Raw genomic sequence first — 21,195 nt, 5'->3', positions numbered from 1 at the left:
TAACAGTGTTCTTTTCCCAGAGGAAATCATTTTAACCCTGGTGGAAGAGCCAGTGCACAGTGACTGTGCACCCTCCACATCTGGTACGGCATCCCAGAGAAAAGATACTGCCACCACCTTCCCGCAGAGACCAAAAAAGATGTCCATGCATGAAAAGTTAGCCTTAGAATTTCATGAGCTGAAAATGAAATAGCTGAAAGAAGAGCATGAGATGAAAATGAGAATTCTACAGGTTGAATTAGATATGAAATTAGAAGAGAGAGCTATTCAAAGAAAGATGCATGAGACAGCTATGTAGTGTAATGAAATATCTTGTGAAAATAAATTGTGAGTGATTGTGAAATTGTGAGAGAGTGAGTAATGTAAACACCACTACCTACATTTTAGAACAGCCTTGGTTAAGTTTCCCATTTAATTTTTCTGCACACTATTTATATATGTTGTACACAAAAAACACTATTAAGGCAAAAACAAGCCATAATCAATGCCTTCAATGGTGAAATGTATTTTTTTTTTCTAACTAAAGTGCTGCAATGTGAAAGCAGCTCTGAGCGCAAGTCCTCCTTGGTTATTTCCTGCCATGGGCATGGGCACATCTGGATCATTCTGGTCTTCCATTGGAGGGTCAGGACAGTTATGCTGCTTCAGGTAGTTGTGCAGCACAGCTGTAGCAATGATCACCTTGCAGCATCTTCTTGGCTCAAAGTGAAGTGTATTGCGCAAAGACTGGAATCGATTCTTCCACACTCCAAACATGTGCTCGACCAACCCTCTAGTGCGAATATGAGCTCTGTTGTATCTTTGCTGCTCAGTTGTTGTGGGATGTGGCCATGGTGTGAATAAATAGGAACTCTGAGCATATCCACTGTCACCAAGTAGTAGTCCACTATGTTGCCCTCTCTCAAACTGAGCACACAATGAAGAGTTGTGAAAAATCCTTGAATCATGTGTTGCTCCTTTCCAACAGGCAACAATGTTAGAAAACTCTAAATTGGGAGTACATACAGCCTGGACATTGATGGAAAACCAGTTCTTACGGTTCCTGTACTCCTCAGCATCAGGAGTTGATGGACACTTGATTTCAATATGACATCCATCTATACAGCCAATCACTCCCGGGAAGTTTCCATATTCATAGAAACTTACTTTATAGTTGGCTTGCTCAGCAGCATCAGGGAACTTAATGTACAGATTTCTCAGTTCACAAATGGCACTGCAGACATTGTGAACTATTCTACAGACTGTTGCTTCACTGACACCACACAAATCACCAGTCTCACGATGAAAGGTTCCAGATGCCAAGAATCTCAAAGTGATCAGAACTTGAAGAGAACTTGGTACAGGCCTTCCTCTCTGAGACATGGAGGAAAGTCTAGGCTCAAGCAATGTAATGATCTCCAATGCATCTTCTTTGTACATACGGAAGCGGTCTCGGAAAGTTATTTCATCGTACTGATTCAATGGATTGCTCCTGTCCACAAGTATTTGTCTGGCTGGCCTCTGTAGTGAATACTGGTCTTCATTTAGATATTCCAAATACTCCATGCTCCCAAACCATCTGTGCTCCCTTTCACAAACAGTACTAAGCTGAAGTTAAACCTGCCTCTTTGCAGGATTAATATAAACTACAATTTAGTCCAAGAGTAGCTCTAATCTACCCTCTTGCAATTGGCTTTGTTTAATCCAGAACAGACTAAATCTATGACTATTTTAAGATAGGTTTGTGCAAGTGACTTAAAGTTAAGCAAGCTCAAACAGCATTTTAGTCTGGGATTAGGCTTAAGCCTTGTCTGTGAAACCGGGCCAATGACTATAACTAGCAGTTGCCATTGGAAGCTATAACCTTCTTAATCTAACCAAGTTAAACAACTGTTTAGCATGATTTTACAAATGTTGTGAGCATACTAAAACTGAAAGCTCCATGAGTTCAAGTGCTTACATCATTACTCTCTTCTGAAAGTATTGTTCAAACATACACTGCTCAGAAAAATTAAAGGAACACTTTGAAAATACATCATATTTCAATACGGGGAAAAAACAAACTGGATCTTAGCATTGATATGGACTGGATAATGTGTTAGGCATGAAAAATGCCACATTGTTTGATGGGAATGAAAACCAGGAGGGCTAAATTCAAGACACCCCAAAATCATAGTAAAAAACTGATGTGGCAGACTAGTCCATCTTGCTGAAATTCCTTGGCAGCAACTCAAAATGGTATTCAGCAGTTTGTATGGTCTCCATGTGCTTGTATGCATGACTGACGATGCCGGGACAAGCTCTGAATGAGACGACAGATGGTGTCCTGGGGTATCTCCTCCCAGAACTGGACCAGGGCATCGCTGAGCTCCTGGACAGTCTGAGGAGCAACCTGATGGTGTCAGATGGAACAAAACATAATGTTCCAAAGGTGTTCTATTGGATTCAGGTCAGGTGAGCGTGGGGGCCAGCTAATGGTATCAGTTCCTTCATCCTCCAGGAACTGCATGAGTTCTCTTACCACATAAGACTGGGCATTGTTGTGCACCAGAAGGAATCCAGGACCACTGCACCAATGTAGGGTCTGACAATGGGTCAAAGGATTTCATCCTGATACCTAATGGCAGTCAGAATGCCATTGTCCAGCCTGTAGAGGTCTGTGCGTTCCTCCATGGATATGCCTCCCCACACCATCACTGACCCGCAACCAAACCGGTCATGCTGAACAATGTTACAGGCAGCATAACGTTCTCCACGGCTTCTCCAGACCCTTTCATGCCTGTCACATGCGCTCAGGGTGAACCTGCTCTCATCTGTGAAAAGCACAGGGCACCAGTGGTGGACTTGCAAATTCCTGTGTTCTATGGCAAATGCCAGCCGAGCTCCACGGTGCCAGTCAGCGAGCACAGCAGGCACTAGAGGACGCTGGGCCCTCAGACCTCTCTCATTAAATCTCTTTCTGATTGTTTGATCAGAGACATTCACACCAGTCGTCTGCTGGAGGTCATTTTGTAGAGCTATTGCAGTGCTCATCCTGTTCCTCCTTGCATAAAGGAGCAGATAGCTGTCCTGCTGATCAGTTGAGGACCTTCGACAGCCCTGTCAAGCTCTCCCAGACTGACTGCCTGTCTCCTGGAATCTCCTCCATGCGCTTGAGAATGTGCTGGGAGACACAGCAAACCTTCTGGCAACGGCACGCATTGACGTGCCATCCTGGAGGAGTTGGACTGTCTGTGGAACCTCTGTAGGGTCCAGGTATTGCCTCATGCTAGCAGAAGTGACACTTACCCTAGCCAAATTCAAAACTAGTGAAAAACAGTCAGAAAACATTAGGAAGGGAAAAAAATGTCAGTGGCCTTCACCTGTAAACTCATTCCTGTTTTGTGGGTTGTCTCTTTGTTACCCCTCTGGTGCATCTGTTGTTAATTTTATGAACACCAAAGCAGCTGAAACTGACTTAAAAGCCCCTCAGTTACTTACTTGACCAGATCAGTATCCCACATGTTTCACTGATTTGATGCTATACTTAGATTAAAAAAAAATTCCTTTAATTTTTTTGAGCAGTGTACATACATGCAAATACGTAACCTTTCACAGTTACATGTAGACACATCTGTTGTAACCGAGCCGTAGTCTTTAACTCATGCTGCTGGTGTCTGACTGAAGGGAAAGGCAGTTTAATTTTTTCTCTCTCTTTTTTGTACTATCAACCTCTTTTAAACATGTGGAATTAGTAGTACTACAAATGTCAATGGGATTGACTGGAAGTAGAAATTTTCTAACATAAAACAGAACCCTGAAGCTTCAATTCATTTTGGCATTCTATTTTCAGTCGTCACACACATTTAGTCTGTTTCACTAATTAGCCAGAATCTACTTACAAAAAACTAGCTCATGAAATAATCATAAAATCGACAGTCCACCAGTCATATGACAGATATTTTGAAACAGCTTTTCCTGACAACATATTGCATTTTCAAACTTACTTACAATTAACTTACTGAAAACAATTTGTTTTTACACACAGCCTGTTTCTTTTAATGTATTGTATGCATACACCCTTGGGCATGTGCAAAAGCTCAGTGTTTGTGTTGGAGTAAGGTATAGTTATTTTTGAGGAGATCCTTCCTGAGAAAGAAAGGCCAGACCTTGGAATGGTTTAATCAATAGAGGAATGTTCTCTGTAATGAAGTGTGTCAGCTTCTTAACAGGACTAAAACCTTCATCAAGTCAATGAGGAGGGGAGAGTTAAACCTGAGGCCCATCTGAATAATCACGCTGCCTTATTGACTGGCCGCAAGACGAGGCGAATGCCAAACACCGGCATGGTCAATCACACACACAAACACCGACACGCAGGCAAAGATTAGAGACTACATCTCAATAAACAGACACACACGAATGAAGCTAAGTTACACAATCAAATGCAAAACCTGCACTTGATCTAGTGTGTGGCTGTAGATATAATTAGGAAAGTATGAACGAGTAACATCTGGACTATATTACTCTAGTCACAGTGAAATCTTGGTGGGATCTCGCCTCTTGTGTAGGCACTGTATGTGAAGTATTTTGATCGGGTGAAAGATAGACATCAATCAAAGTCCAACTTTGAAACTACACTGTCAATTTCAAACTTGAAAAAGCCACTGGCAAAACAATCCCAAGTCAAGGTCCACCTACTTGCTGATTTGTTTGACCACATTGCCATGTCTTCATCAGCAGAGGGGTTTTCTTAGTTGTCAAGAGACTGAAGGGGATGGACTTTTCGGTTATTTTTATTTATTTGTTTGTTTTAGCATTTTTCAGGAATTCTCATTCATTTTGTCTGAAAGGTTGAGCTTCACATTTCATTCTTGACCTTAGAAATAACACCTGAAAAATCTCTCACTTCCTCATTTTAAGTACTACAAATAAGCCTTCATGAAGGAAAACACAACAATAAAATAGCAGGAGGATTTTTTAAAAAGTAAAATGACCTCTTTCTTTGTGAACTGCTGCTGCAGTTGTACCTCTTTTATTTGTTGTGGAACATTCATTTCCATTAACACCCCCCTCTCAAAAAATAAAAATCTGTCAATTCGAAGTATCACATTAGTTTACTTGAAGTTGTTATTTCAGCCAATCAGTATTCAGCAGAGGCACAGGGTTTGAATTGTATCAGGAGCAACATCTCCCGAACACAGTTTGCACTCATGTAATCCACAATTATCATACTCCCATGTTGACGCTTTACTGTCAGGAGTGTGCATTTACTGTGGTAGCTATGGCCAGGTTTGCACAAAACAGATGTTGTACTGAAGACCAAGCAAGCACTGTTTCTTGGACAATATTTATACGGGTGGTTATCATACAATGTCCTTCACTTGATCTCATCTGTCATAAGAAGTCTGACAAAACTTTGAGGATGACTGGAGCTTTGTGACCAGAGGAATATGGCTGTTAGTAGGCTGGATATATTAGGCAGCAAGTGAACATTTTGTCCTCAAAATTAATGTGTTAGAAGCGGGGAAAATGGGCAAGCATAAGGATTTGAGCAAGTCTGACAAGGGCCAAATTGTGATAGCTAGATGATTGGGTCAGAGCATCTCCAAAACTGTAGTTCTTGTGTGGTGTTCCCAGTCTGCAGTGGTCAGTATCTATCAAAAGTGATTCAAGGAAGAAACAGTGGCGAATCGGGAACAGGGTCATGGGTGGCCAAGGCTCCCTGAAGCACATAAGAAGTGAAGGCTAGCCCGTGTGGTCCCATCCAACAGATGAGCTACTGTTGCTCAAATTGTTTAAGAAGTTAATGCTGGTTCTGATAGAAAGGTGTCAGAATACACAGAGCCTCACAGTTTGTTCTGTATGGGGATGCATAGCCACGGACCAGTCAGGGTGTCAATGCTGACCCCTGTGCACCTCCAGAAGCACCAACAATAGACGTGAGAACATCAGAACTGGACCACGAAGCAATAGAAGAAGGTGGCCTAGTCTAATGAGTCATATTTTCTTGTACATCACATGGATGACCATGTGCATCGCTTACCTGGGGAACACATGGCACCAGGGTGTACAATAGGAGGAAAGCAAGCTGGGAGAGGCAGTGTGATGCTTTGGACAATGTTCTGCTGGAAAACCTTGGGTCCTGCCATCCATGTGGATGTTACTTTGACATGTACCACCCACCTAAGCATTGTTACAGACCTTATACACCCTTTCATGGAAACAGTATTCCTTGATGGTTGTGACCTCTTTTAGCATGATAATGTGCCATGCCACAATGCAAGAATTGTTCAGAAATGGTTTGAGGAGCACAACAACAAGTTTGAAGTGTTGAGTTTGAGCCTCCAAATTCCCCAAATCTCAATCCAATTGAGCATCTGTGGGATGTGCTGGACGAACAAGTCTGATCCATGGAGGCCCCATCTCGAAACTTCCAGGAGTTAAAGGGTCTGCTGCTAACATCTTGGTGCCAGATACCACAGCACACCTTCAGCGGTCTCGTCCATTCCTCAAAAGGGCAGGGCTGTTTTGGATCATTTTATGACATTTCTTGAGTATAAATGAAACAGAAAATTCCCAACCCTATTCTCTGATGAGTATTTTGCTTTGTTGGGTAATTAGCTAGCTCTCTCCAGTCCTTTGCATGTTTTTTTGGTTTTTTTTTAAACTGCTAATCATGCTGATATATGAGGTAGTGAGCAGGTGACAGCTCTTCAGAGACTAAATCGATAGGATAATAAACAAACATGTTTATGACCCCACTAAAATTAAGAAAGTGTGGACATAACCAGCTCTGAAGACAACCTTCATAAACACTGTTCAGGAGCAAACTCCAACATGGCTGCCAAAAAGGGTGTTATGTGACATGAAAGCTTTAATCCAGCACTGTATATTCACATAAATAAACATACACCAAAGCTTGTGAACAGTGAATAATAACACCAACTGATCTGCATATGAAAACAGTGTGATGCATAAGCTCTCACTTTCTCACCATGCAACACGCACACACACACACACATGCGCGTGCGCACACACACACACACACACACACACACACACACACACACACACACACACACACACACACACACACACACACACACACACACACACAAACTCTGTCTCTCCGTCTCCCTCTTTCTTATCCACACATCCAGAAAAGCTGGTCATCACTCCCTCTGTCTTCACTCATCTTTCACCACCCTCCTCTCCTCTCCCTGTCTTCCATTGATCTCTCTCTCATTGGACTCATCACTCTGCATTCTCTGCAGACAAAGAGCAACCGCAGGATGACAATCACATTAGAGCACACAATCTATTTATGGCTTTGCCTCATATTTCAACTCCATTCTTTCTGTCTCTCTCTCTCACACTTAAATGCGTGCACACACACACACACACACACACACACACACACACACACACACACACACACACACACACACACACACACACACACACACACACACACAGATACACGCACACACACACACATACACACACACACACACTCTACTCTCACTCTTTTCTCTCGTGCTCTGTGATAATATAAATGCAGGGTTTTTAGTGGTAATGAGTTTTTAATGAAAAATGAATTATTTACAGTGGCTGGAGGACAGAAGATAAAAAGAGAGAAGAGCAGGTGATATCAAAGCTGTGAAAATAATGTTATAGTAAAGTTCATTAAAGTTTACTTTTGATACGCTGATGACTGCATAGATTATAAGTAGATTACGCTGGATGTTTTTGATAGACAAAAACACACACATTTTGATTGATTTGGTAGGCTCTGGTTCATCTCATCTTCAGTGAAGTTAACTGCCGAGCAGGTTCACAAGTCACGAGGAGAAGATTGATTGCCTTTGACAGTTTCAGAATGTAGTGTACAGCCTTCCTCAAGAGACATCACAGGTGTCAGTGTGATATGAAGTGCTAGGCGGTTAAATGCTTGTCTTTCTGAAGTGGTGAAGACTGAACACCTTTATGTTGCCTGGCAGTTTGAAAAAATAAATAAATAAATAAATTGTTGCTTTTTTAGTTGTTGTTGTTGCATGTTTAGCATTTAATTAGAATATTTTACAGTTATGCCATTAAAGATGCAGTCAGCTGAAATAAAAAAGCCGACTGCACTGGCATCTTTGCCTAAAAAAGGCCAAAATAAAAATTATAATAATAAATTGAACAATATGCTATTTGTCCTGATGTAAACTTTGAAAAATAGGATTTCAGATTTATTATACTAAAAACAAGCACAGTAGAAATCCAGTGCAACAAAAGTTACTACAGGAATCTGAATCTTTTATTTCAATGCTCCCCATGTCCACTTTTATTTTCAATGACAGACTCAATCCTCTTCAGCACAGAAAATAACAGCGTTTTTACCAAATTTCCTGGAAGATGTTCTACCATTCTTCAGAGACATGTTTTTACAGTTGTGCTTTGCTGGAGGGGTTCTGTTCCTCTACCTTTCTCTTTAAAGTACCCCAAAGTTGTTCTATTGGATTTAGGTCATACAGAGTACCTGGTCAGGTCATAGTTTTCACTTTTTTCTACTTTCAAAACCCTTGTGTAATTTTGGCAGTGTGCTTTAGATCGTTATGCTGGATTATTTCTATTCCACCATGGCTCTGCAGACTGGGAGTCATCTTGTCAGACAGTATTTTGGTATATCCACAGGCATTCATAGCGTCATCTATAAATGTCTTCTCCTCAGCACCTTTTGCACTCATTCAGCTCCATATCATCATATTCCCACCTTCGTACTTCACTGTTGGTACTGTGCATTCACTGTGGTAGTCCTGGCCAGGTTTACACATGTTACACAGGACACAATCTGAGGGGAAGAAGTCTATCCTGGTCTCATCTGACTAAGGTATTTTAGCAAAGTCTACATCTAATTTTGCAGTTTTGGGCTGAAGAGCAAACAAGTGTTTCTTTGTTGTTGTTTTCTGTACATGTTGTAAATTAAAGTCCTGAAAAAAATACACCAAACCAAAAATGTACAGCCCTCCACCTGCAATTTGTCCCTCTCCCCTCTATGCACCCCCCACCATACATTCCAAGCTCCAAGTCTACAGTTATTTGTGGCTTCACACATGATTTAAAACCCCAGCCTCCAAGTGACAGCCCTCTGTCTGAACCATTGCACCATCGCCTCCCGCTTTATGTGGACTTTGTTCATATTTGTATACATCTCATGTGATTGTTGAAAAGCCATGGGACAGGCTAAAATCTCACAACATGGGTTACGTTTTCTAAAACCTGATAAAGGACCCAGGAGAAGGTGCAGAAGTCTACCTTCCTCTTGAACAACTTGAATTACAATAAGCTGAAAGATTTGTATTAAAGTTTTTTGCCCAGCAAAACCAAGAAATACTACCTATGCCCACTTTTACTCCAATAAATAGGCATTGAAATGGCTATGTTTTTTATGAAAATATATATTTTGACTTAAGCTGATGAGATAAAAGCATAATTTCACATGGTCAGAATATAAAATGTCAGTGCATCAAGCATCAGGAGAAAAAAACTTCATCAGCTTGAAGGGTAAACCATTTCTTAACTCATAGAGCATCACATTTTTCACTGCAGGTTGCACTTAAGGTGGAAACCAGCCCTTATCAAGAATCTTAATCACATTTGTGCATGAATACCTCAATCTATATATCTGAAAATACAGACTTCTCCTTCCTCCGAGATCTTGAGATATATGAATTACAATTAATAGCAACAAGAAACAACATTTCAAATATAGCACTCATTTTGTGAAATTCATCAAGTATCTCTCCGCGGTCTACTAGGTGCCCTTTCTGTATATATGTTGGAACAAAACCTGGTGTTTCCACACAACCTCTTATTCTGTAAGTGCGAAACAATGAAAATGGCTCTGACCAATCCACAAAACACTTTTTAGCATGTCCTGTGTATGTTAAAGCCAGTGGCGGGCTGTGCATTTCACACCTAGGCCTTCAGTGGTGCTCTGTCTGCATCAATCCACCCCACAATAACTATTTTATGGCTATAAAAACCTCTTCTTATGCAGAAATGCAGTATAAAGAGGCGTTGAATCACAGACAGATAACTCATGTAGCCATGATAAACGCTTTTACTGAAGAAACAAACCCGGGGTGCGCAAGTCTCCTACTGCAGCGACAGCTGCCACACACATAAAAAAGCATCAATAATAACTTCATAAAATCGCAATATTATTTAGGAAAATAGCAACATTTTACTCACCAGACATTCTGATTATTTGTATATGAAATCCATTCTCCTTTCTTTCCTCAAAAAGAGTTCAATTACTCTGTCTTACAGATTATCCGTGCGCTTCAGTTTCATCAAGAAGTCCTTTCTATCGCCATCAACACTAAAGCTGAAAGTCGAGCCTGCCCTGTTGTGTTTCTGGCATAAGTTTTAATTCACTTTAGGGCTGAAAATGTCCGCTCGACTGAAGCAGTGGACACGGGGATTGTCACCGCCAAACACACAAATGTGTGGAGCTCCGTTTCCCTACGCCGCTCAGCTGTCGATCCACTCTGGTTTCCCCAAAATTTTTTGAAAGCACCGTTGCTTGTAAGGGTGCTTTCACACCTGTTAGTCCGTTAGAGTGGTTCGTTTGGACCCAAAAGTTGTTACAATGTTGCTATTTTCAACTGGTTCATTTCGCATTCACACCAGTGTTTTCACAGTTGAACCAACTACGATGAATGTTATATCTCCCCCCAGTCGTTTGGCGGCGCTGTTCACAAAATAAGGTGTTTTAGATGACGTAGGTGAACGCTGATTGGCGCAGCATGTGAAGAGGGAAAAATCCTGGAAGAAAACAACAGGCTGTGTTTATTCCATGGATCGAGGTTTATTTGTAAACAATGAACTATGCTCTCCTGTTCGTTCTTGTTGCCATATATTCGTATCATTGCTTTATGCAGCAAGCACAAATACTGCTGTTGTTCCAGCATGAAGCTCGCATTCGGTACGAGAACATTACACAGTCGTTTTTGGCATGGAGAAGATGCATTGCAAGACGTTATCGGAGAAAGCGGGTGATGCTCCACAACCTGTGCAGGTTGCTACGGAACCTCCCGTAGACCAAAAAGTCTGCTGCACCATCAAGTCGGTCCAAATGGAGACAGGTTTGTGTTCTCACCAGGAGCGAACCGAACCGAACTGGAGTTCACATAGAAGCGGACCGAGACCACCTCCCGAAGGTGGTCTCGGTCCGGTTCTTTAGTCCGAACCAAAAAAATCTGGTCTGCTTTCACACCAGCCCAAATGAACCGTACTTGCAGGTGTTGCGGCACTTTTCCTTCTATTTTGTATTGTAATTACTAGTATTGTTGCATAGTTCTGGTCACCACTGGCAGCAGAGTATTACTTTATAATCTCCTGATAATGAGTTGATGTTGAATTGTGTTGGATACCCATTTTGCTACAGATATCGTTAATTCGTGCCAAAGATTAATGAGCATTGGTCATTTTCAGTGAATTAGAACTCAGTGCTCCCTTACAAACCCTTTGAGAGGAAACAGTGCTGTGCTGTTCCACAACAGTTACTACTGCAGTGACATAATTGAGTCTTACCACAGTGCTAATGCTAGTTTGAATACAGCCTTACTATGACAATGAAAACTGTTGACTTGTGCTGTCAGCTGTGAAAAAAACATCTTTGTAATGGCATAATTTATGCATCCTAAAGCTTTCTTCTTCTCCGAAGCGCTTAAATAAGACTACTGATAATAGTGCTTTTATTATGAGAGTGAAGAACACATTTTTAAGAGTTTCCTTGTGTTTGGCCTTTGATTTTCAATACCTAAACTTGTGCCCTCAGTGCTCCATTGACTCAGCTTTGCTATAACCTGCAGCCTGCCGTGTCAGGACTCAACCTTGATCTGTATTCAAGTTCACGGCTTTAGTTCATCATCCTATGAGTGCAAAAGGGAGAGCTACGAAGGAAGATGAAGGATGGAGGTGTAGTGGGAACTCACAGTGTGTGGTCCTGAAGGTTGAATGAGGAGGGGGGGTGGATGAACTTTTGGAGATTTGCAGAGTTCAATAGCATGATCATGCCACTCTATTTTTTATACAATCCAGAGAACCCCAATCTTCAATGGCTCTGCTCTGGAAAGGTCCTTCACTAATCTGGCCTGGACTTCATCAGATCTGGTCAGCTTGATAAATGAACTACTTACGTAATTCACAAATTAATCCAGTTCATCTTGTTTGAAGGACAGAGTTTGTTCACACAAACTTTGTAACTCCCTTCTTTAATGCAAATTATTTTAGATATACATATTTGTTCCCTGATGTACACACAAACAGGTTTCCTTCAGTTTACATGAACTATTTCCAGGCACTGAAGTATGTATATAGGGCTATATTTTTAAGATTGATTACACAACACATGCTGTGGTATTTTAGAATAAATTGCACAGTTGTATAAACAATATTTCTGTATATGTACATTCTGTATTCTGTATGTTTTTATGTATTTTCTTAGGAATACTGTTGTACGTTTTCAAGTCTTTCACAGCTTTATCTGAAGCACACAAAAGCATTAAACTGGCAAGATTCTATATTTCTCTTAGAGTCAACGAGTCCCATGAAAAGTCTAAAACCAACAATTAACCAATCTGACTATGTCCCCTAGCAAAAGCCTTACTTATTTTAGTCTTTGTGCCACCGAGCGCCACTGTTATCTAAAGAGAAGAATATTTAAGACACATCAGTGAGCTGTACTATTACGCTTGGTAAAACAAACATACACACTTTATTTTCTGCTAGAGATACTCACGAGAACACCAAATGCCAATTAATCATCTGATAAAAAAATATTCTGAACAAATTCAATTACATATTTGTGCTTGTTTAAAGCTGCACTATTGAACATTACATACACCGTCTACTCAGCACTAAACAGGTTGGGCAAAATCTCAGATCCATACAAATGTTAAGAAGTAACTGTTACTTGTGTCTTGCTTTTGGTGGTTCCTCCAAGTGAATAAATTATCAGTTAATGCAGTTTTAAACCTGCAATAATTGACAATTTGACATATTTTGATACAGTTTTGTGATATAATATCAGCTATAGATGCATTTAAGATATAGCTCTTTAATAAAAATAATGGGTTAGTTGCTTATAGCCACAGAGATACTAATGTAGTATTGGTGTTTTCATAGTATTTGAAACAGATATAGAATATTTTTTATTCAAAATTATAGGATTCTTAGTCTAGTAGGTCAAAGGGAATACATATTGTTTATGTACACATACAGCATACACTTGGAGTTGTTGTGGTCACAGGTATTACAAATAGAACCCATGTTTTGGATCCTTTTGTCATTTTCTGTTTGTCCTTTTTGGTGAACCTTCTTGCATCTCTTTTTGCATCTCTTAATGTTTATTTTGCATCCATTTGGGATCCACTTTACATCTCTTTATAGTTGTTTTTGTGTCTTTTTGTAGCTGTTTGGCATATCTCTGTATCTGTTTTACATCTCTCTTGTTTTTTTTTTTTGCATCTCTGCTTGTTTGTTTTGCATCTTTGGTAGTTGTTTTTCATCCGTGTAGTTACTTTGTATTTCTGTTTACTTATTTTGCATCTACTTTAGTTGTTTTGCATTTTTGTAGTTATTTTGCATCTCTCTCAATTTGTTTAACTCTCTGCAGTCACACTGTGTCCATTTGAATTCTTTTTGCCTCATATTGTACTCCATTTTGCATCTCTTTGTGTTTGTTTTTTTTTTTTTTGGTCTCTTTGTAGCCGCTCTTTCTAGAGTGTCTGCATCTCTTTGTGGCTGTTTTTTGTCTCATGTTTACTTTTTGTCTCTTTATTTTTGTTCAGTTTTTTTTTGTAGACATTTTGTGATCATCCTGTATTTCAATATGATCACACTGGGATGTTTTGCACTTTATGACCAGACACTGTCTGAACCTCGTGGCCACCTGGACCTTTACCAGATACAGTAACTCCATTCAGTGTTCCATCAACAAGTATAAGGAATAATACAGATTTACTTTTACATTGATAATGAAACCTATCGACAGGTTTTCTCCTTTTCACAATGTATTATAAGTCTTCTACTGTACTCTGTGGTGAAAGGATGTAGTTAAAAGTGCTTTATACAGCCAGTGCGTGTATATGTGCATGGATGCATGGATGTAATGGGAGGGGACATCAATTCACTGCAGAAATGCCATGCGATGATGGTAATGGTAGGAGCAGAGAGTAATGAAGGAATTGATCTCCACTCTGCAGTAAGCGCTTGACATTTCAACCAAAGCCTTGAGCACCTCACCTCCCCATACAACCCCCGCCATCCCCCCTGCTTAAATACCTCTCTCCTCGCTTTTTCTTTTCTCCTTTGACCCGTTAACACGTAGGTTTGCTCCACTTTTCCGCCGCACAGTCAACTTCTTCCACACTTTGCCTCTGTGTCATTTCAAACTTTAATCGCTGTCGTTCTCCTTCTACCTTTACTGTGATAATTTCTTTCTCTCCTGTTCTCTCAGCCTGTCACACTATCAGGTACACTCCCTTCTTTTTCCATATCTCTTCGTCTTTCTCTTTTTTCTCATTCAGTCACACACACACGCACACACACACACACATACACACAAGGACAGATACACACAGGCAAACACACACACACCCCGAGCCACTGGTCCCATGGGTCAGCCCATATTAGCTTACTTGTTAATACTTGGACGGCTCAGGATCAATACTTAATCAACAAGTAATGGGATTCCTCAGTCATCCCATATGATCTTTCAATAAAGACTTGAATCTGTCTCGCCCAGACCTCCCAATCACTCCTCCCCCTCCTCCCTACTGGGGCATCGCCATGGACGAGCGAGAGCAGAACGTGAGAGTGAGAGCTCCGTCTCGTTCTCACCGTGCAGGTGGAGGAGGAGCTGGAGGCAAACTGCAGGTGTGGACCAAATCAGACTTTCATTCGTGTGGATGTTTACATATGCAAAGACCCAAACATACAGTAATAAAAGTGGTCCTGCATGTTTATTGCATTCCAGAATTTGTAAGATTAGGCACACTCTGTGTTACAGCAGGTTATATAGTGTCAGGACGAAGATGAACAAGACTGAGAGATGGATATGAAAGCCTGGAAAAGTGCACATTTTTTACATATATACAACTGTCAGCTCTGTAAATATGTTTTTTTCTGTATTGCTGGGCCATGTAATGCCTTTATTAGCATTGTAGAAAAATAACTAAAAATAGAGCGAGATAAAGGGCAGGACCTGAAACAAAGAAAAATACATTTGGTCAAAATTCAGTTAGAATCACTACCTGATTTTCTCTCTTTCTTGTTTTTAAATTTTACTTTATTTGATTATGTTTTACTATTCTAAAGATTAAGTTGTAGAAATGTGTAATAGCCTGTGCTGCACTGTGAAATAGAAAGACAACTAATAGTCAAGCTAAAGTAGGATGTCTAAAGGCAGCTTGTTATATACCCCAGGCCTTAGATTCAGCTAAACTAAGGAACATTTTGTTACTGTTTTCACTTGCCATCGGATATTGGAAAATGTCTATGTTAATCAAATCGCAGATTGGTGTTTCACTTTGTTATTCAAAATAATTAAACAAGGCAGCAGCTAAATTTGTTCATGATTTTGAAGGAAGAAGAAGGTTCTGGTGGGGGCTGGGCAGGCGGGGTTGGGCTTGGGTGGCGGGTGGGTCCTCGTGCCCCAGGCTGCCTGGGTCGGTCTTGGCGTGCTGGGGATGTCGGTAGCTGCTCCCTCTTGTTCTCAGAGTCTGTGTTGTACACGGTGGCCCTGGTGGCTCTCTGGGTGTGCCGCCGTGTAGCTCCTGTGACTCAGTGGGGGTTGGGGTGGGGGGTACCCTGTTATCTTGGCCCTGCCTTGCCATGATGGCTGTTCTGGGCTTCAGGGTCCTTCACGCTAGAATGTTTGATCAGGTCTCACCAGCTCCTGTTAGTCCCACTGTTGAGCAATGAGTGGACATCACCAGAATGTGCTGAGACTCTCTCCAGAGTCTCTACACTAAACTCATTCTCTCTTTCTCTAGTATCTTCTTCTGGCCTATTCTATTCTATACTGTCAAGACATACACATTTATGGTGTTCAATACTGTGTGCTTATTTATTTATTTTTTGAGTTTTTTTGTTTTGTTTGTTTTTTTTGTTTTGTTGATGGATAACACAGCACAGCACCTGACACTCTTCAGTTGTTATAGCGATGCTTGCTATTTCCTATCACTGTTTGTCCTGTTTCGTCCTGTCCACTCTTTGTTTCCCTGCACGTCACTGAGGTGTAGCACTGCCCTCCCTGGCTCTTCATAGGGAATTCTAATAAAGAATATCAGCTTAGCTCTCAGGAAGGGCTGGTGATGGTCACACGCATGCACTAAATCTTAAAATATTTGGCTGCAAGACTAAAATATGCATTAATCTCATAAGATGTTGACACTCTTCTCTGGAGTTGAACAATGAGAACAAATGCAGACAAAAAAATTAATAATAATAATAATAATAATAATTAGCCAATCATGTGGCAGTACTGCAATGCAGAAAGAAGTCAGGAGCTTCGGTTCACAGAATGGGGAAAAAACAGGACATGACTGTTGACTGTTTTAAGTTTTTCTGAAGTTGGTTATTAAAACACAGTTTTAAAAGTTTACTCAGGTCGTAAAAAATCAACAAAGAAAACAATCCAGTTAGCAACAGTGGTGCAGACAGAAGTGTCTTGCTGATGACATGAGTCAGAGGAGAATGGCTAAGCTGGTAGAAGCCGACAGAAAGGCTGTGATCAACCATGAAGTTTACAACAGCAGAAGACCACACCAGGTTCCTCTCCTGTCGGCCAAGAACAGAAATCTAAACCTGCAGTGAACAGAGACTCACCAAAACTGCACAGATGATGGATCAACATTTCTGCAATGCCATGAATCCACCTGCCTTGTATGAACAGTCCAAGCTGCTGTCACAGCCAGTTGTTGCTGAGCATGTGTATCACATTAAGTTTACCATCTTCTCTTATTCTGCTTCCTGCAGCATAATGTACCCTTTCACAAAGTAAAAGTTGTCTCAAGTTAGTGTCATAAAATGGCTGGAGTTCCAGTGGATGGCCTTCCCCAGTCAAATCAAATTTGAATCCAGTAGAACACCTGTGAGTTGTGGTAGAGTGGGACATCAGCAGCATGACTGTACAGCTGACAAATCTGCAGAAATAATGTGATGTTATCATGTCAACATGGAGCAGAAAACCAGAGGAGGGTTTCCAGCATTATGTAAAATCCATGCCAGGAGTGTTTTGTGAGCAGTACTTGTGTGGAGTTCCTAACAAAGTGCTCTCAAGATGGCTGATGGTTTTAAAAGCAGATTTACCACAAAAGACTGAAAATATTAAAACAGACCACTAAAATTTTTTGGTCCATGAAAGATAATAGATTTGGTTCAACGTCCTCATGAGAGAGAACAAAAAAATCACTGCCAAATCATTCATTCTCTGGAATTGACAGACTCGTTAATTAAATTGTGGGTCTCTGTTGTATGTTTGGCCTATAGATAGCATGTGTCTCTTCATAGGGTGAGTTTTTACTAGTTTTTGAAGCTCAGCACCTAGAACAAATACAGCCTAAAGGTATTTTGAAAAGTTACCATTGTCTAGTAGGAAAACACAAAAAAAAAGACCTGAAAACACATTCTTGGCCGGATTTTAACCACAATGGGACACTTAAACTCTCCACTGAAATCCACACTAATAAAAAGTAGCTCAGTCAGGACTGAATGAAAACAGAGTCTCAGACACATCTTGGACAGGTTGGCCCTTCTTCAAACAATAAGAAAGGCAAGCGAAGTTTAACTGTTCAGTCAAAGAGGCAGCCGGTAGAAACAAAAAAACAAAAAAAAAACTGTTTGGTGTACAGTAGGTCCAAATGGAGATATTCGTTTCTCCTTCAGCTCAGCTTTGTGAGGATAGGAACACATTATTTTTTACATTTAAATCCAAATGTTTTACTTTTTAACTCTTTTTAAAGTCTTTGAAGATGCATTTATAAACAGACACAACGCCCCCAGCTTGCCAACCTTTTAATCCAAGAAAAAAAAGAAGCATTTAACTTTAATCCAATGCATGCTAGAGGCTATATGCAAATGATTTCACAATTTTTAAAAAATGATATAATTTGATGACTTCAAGAAATGATCTCTTGGACATTTTGTCAACTAAATTCAGAATTATACCTTTTTTTCCTATTTCTTTTCAAAAAATTTCCAAAATGACACCATTTATCAGAGCGAGATGTGATAAAAATTTGAGACAATCATTGACTGTTCAACTTCTTCGTGGCCCTTGCTTATCATGTGTGATGTGCAGTTCCAACAGGAAAACCAAACTTAAAATTGTTATATTTTATTTAAATCACCTTATTCTACATCATTCCATGTGTTCACTCAAAAGTTCATCAAATACTGTTTGCACCAGATCCTGTAAGAAATTTAAAAAGAAACCAAAACCTGTTCACTCAGCAAACTGAGGAGTCATGACCAACTCAGCTGAGACCAGCAGTCATGTAAATTCAGACACTTTTTGGCTAAACTGTAGGTTCAGGGAGGATATGACAAAAGATGTTTGGAGATAAATAAAATGTACCTGATCAACAAATACAATACTCAAAAACAGTGTCCAGTGGAGCCAGTTATTGAAAGATACATTCAGCATAGAGAAATATCTTTCCAGAGCTGATGTGCAGAACAATGTGAAAATCCAGCATTTGTAAAGGTTTTCAAAATGTAAACAGTAAAATATGTATAGCATGTAGAGTTCCTCAGTATTGTCAACACCTTTGGAAAAATGACTGATTTCTATATTTGTGTTTATTCAGTTTTGTGAAGTAAATAATCAAAGAAACTCAACTGTTTAAAGCTTTTTTTCATATTTAATCATTTATGGCATTTTGTTCCATGACACAAAATGCATTATTGAGTTGTCTCTACTTCTACACAGGGTTGTACTGTTTCCATGTGAAAAATAAGATTTCACAATACAACAATACAAAGGACAAAGTAAACTCTGTGTGAAGACAGTTTTTTGTTTTTGTTTTCCTGCACTTGGCTGTCTTAGTTTGTTGGCACAACGACAATATTTACTTTGAATTGTGATTAATTAAGTTTTTAAGGCCAACATTTTTGTCAAGTTGTAGTTTTATGCTACACTAGGTGAATTAGAATTACAGTATTTCATGCCCCTGACCTTTGACCTCCTTAATCCAGTCTCCTTGTAATCTCTTGGCACGATCCTGGAATGTTTTCTAACGTTGCTCTCATTGCAAGTTACTCCACATAAATGTGTCGGCTAAATGCCTGAGAAGAAAAAGTAAAATGTAAATGCACTGTACAAAAAGCTGTGTTCCTGTATTACGTTGAGCAGCCTTCGACATGGGTGCAGTGTGATAAATCCCTGCAGAGTCGCATGCTAAACAGCTTCAACCTGGCTGCAGTCAGCCAGCTCCCTGTAAACAGGCTTTGTGTCACCATTGTCATATCGCAGCACCATTAATATACATGAGAGTCTGAGGCCTTTAAGACGCTTCACAGAGAGCGAAAGAGCTGGCAGCCTCCTCTCTCCTCTTTGTTACTATCTCTCTTCTCTTTCTCTATCCCTCCTCTCCCCTCCTTCCTTTATTTCATGTTCTTTTTCTCTCTTCCACTTTCCTTGGCACTTTAACTCAGCTCCTCTTGCTATCTTGTTCTTTCTTTGCACCTTCTTACTTGTTTTCTTTTTCTCTTTTCTTAGTTCAGTCTTCTGCTTTCCGATTTTAGAATGCAGACTTTTTTCCTTTTTGACTAAATGAAATCACTTTTCTTCCCCTTCTCACCTTTTTTGGTTCCCTTTTCTTCTCTTTTGACTTCTTGCTCTTATTTTCTTCCTTTCAGGCTGAATCCAAGGGTTTACGTTTCCTTACATTTGCAGAGTTGCAGATGTAACAGATTTAGAGGCACATATCCATGAAGTCCAGAGTGCCCTCTGAAAGCCCACACAGGCATCTCAAACACTTTCTGTGGACTTCATGTACATCCACTAGCTGTGGCTGCAGAAAAATCCTGATCGCTACAGATGTGATGATGTCAGATTATTATTACTAGAAGATGCATTAGTAACAGAGGTGAGGACTCGAGTCAATGAACTTGAATTCATGAATATAATGACCCTAAAAAACTTGAGTTGTAACTCTTCCACTCAGAAAAGTGTTTTTGGTCTTCTACAGAAACTGTAACATTTCTCTGATTAAAAGATTTTTTAAAAAACAGATTTAAGGTGATGGTAACTCTAAATTGTAGGTGCGAATGTGAGTATGATTGTTTGTCTCTCTGTGTAGTCCTGTGATAGACTGGTGACCTGTCCAAGGCGTCCCCTGCCTTCACCCTCAGTAAGCTGGGATACACTCCAGGCCCTAATGAGGATTAAGCAGTGTATAGATAATGGATGGATGCATATTTAAATTGGGTTCGCAAGCAATGTTTGTGATATCCCTATTAGTCTTCAAGCCAAACTTGTCCAATAGGTGATTTACACCAGCATGATGTGGCAACTTGAACACTGAACATGATTCAGGAGACTCAGGACACATCTTGTATCTGGAAGTGAAACATTTTCAAAGAAAAATATTTGCATATTTGTAGATTTTCAATTTTTTAAAGAGGAACGATGTCTATAATACTCAATCAGGAAAATCTGACTTTTTTAGTGACAAAACCATATGTGACATTTGTATTTCTTTGAACAAGATCTGTACATTGTGTTGTGTGAGCAGAGCAGATTACAGATGTCACTCTAGACAGAGTTTATGTTGTTAACATTAAATATTTTGGCTCAATATATGTATTGTGAGGTTTGATATTTAAAGTGCCAACATGACTGTCATTCAAAGTTCTTTAAGTAAAAAAGAAATGATTATGGAGCCAAGCAAATTTACAAACACATTTTAACCTTTTATGACTCGAAACACAGACTTTAGACATGATTGCAGCAGCCGTTTACTCCGTAAAGCTTGGAGGCAATTTGTATATAAAGATGCCAACTTCCAAACTCAAGGTTTCAAAGTAAAAGTTCACAAACTAATGGGAAATGTAATGGAGGCTACATCCTTCTTTTGTAGGCTTACAGTCAGACCTTAATTATTTTGTTGTGCTCTTAGCTTTTAATCTTAGTACTAGATTAGATGTCAAAGCTTACCAAAAAAACTTCAAAGG

General features: G+C 39.9%; 1 protein-coding gene across 42 annotated transcripts in view; it reads left to right on the top strand.

Annotated features, from left to right (window-relative positions):
- The window catches only part of LOC110961245 (uncharacterized), a 557,011-nt gene that overhangs the window by 351,915 nt on the left and 183,901 nt on the right, over positions 1-21,195 (top strand). For 3 of the 42 annotated variants that reach the window (XR_007947021.1, XR_007947022.1, XR_007947018.1), the window contains one exon: positions 21-20,819. The exons of the other annotated variants lie outside the window; for them this stretch is intronic. The gene's annotated coding sequence lies outside the window, so the exon portion shown is untranslated. Of the gene's footprint in view, positions 1-20; positions 20,820-21,195 lie in introns of those variants that run through there. 42 annotated transcript variants of the gene reach the window in all.

This window comes from Acanthochromis polyacanthus, chromosome 15 (genome assembly GCF_021347895.1).
Source record: "Acanthochromis polyacanthus isolate Apoly-LR-REF ecotype Palm Island chromosome 15, KAUST_Apoly_ChrSc, whole genome shotgun sequence".
NCBI classification, from domain to species: domain Eukaryota; kingdom Metazoa; phylum Chordata; class Actinopteri; family Pomacentridae; genus Acanthochromis; species Acanthochromis polyacanthus.
This window is presented reverse-complemented; position numbering and strand designations above follow the sequence as displayed.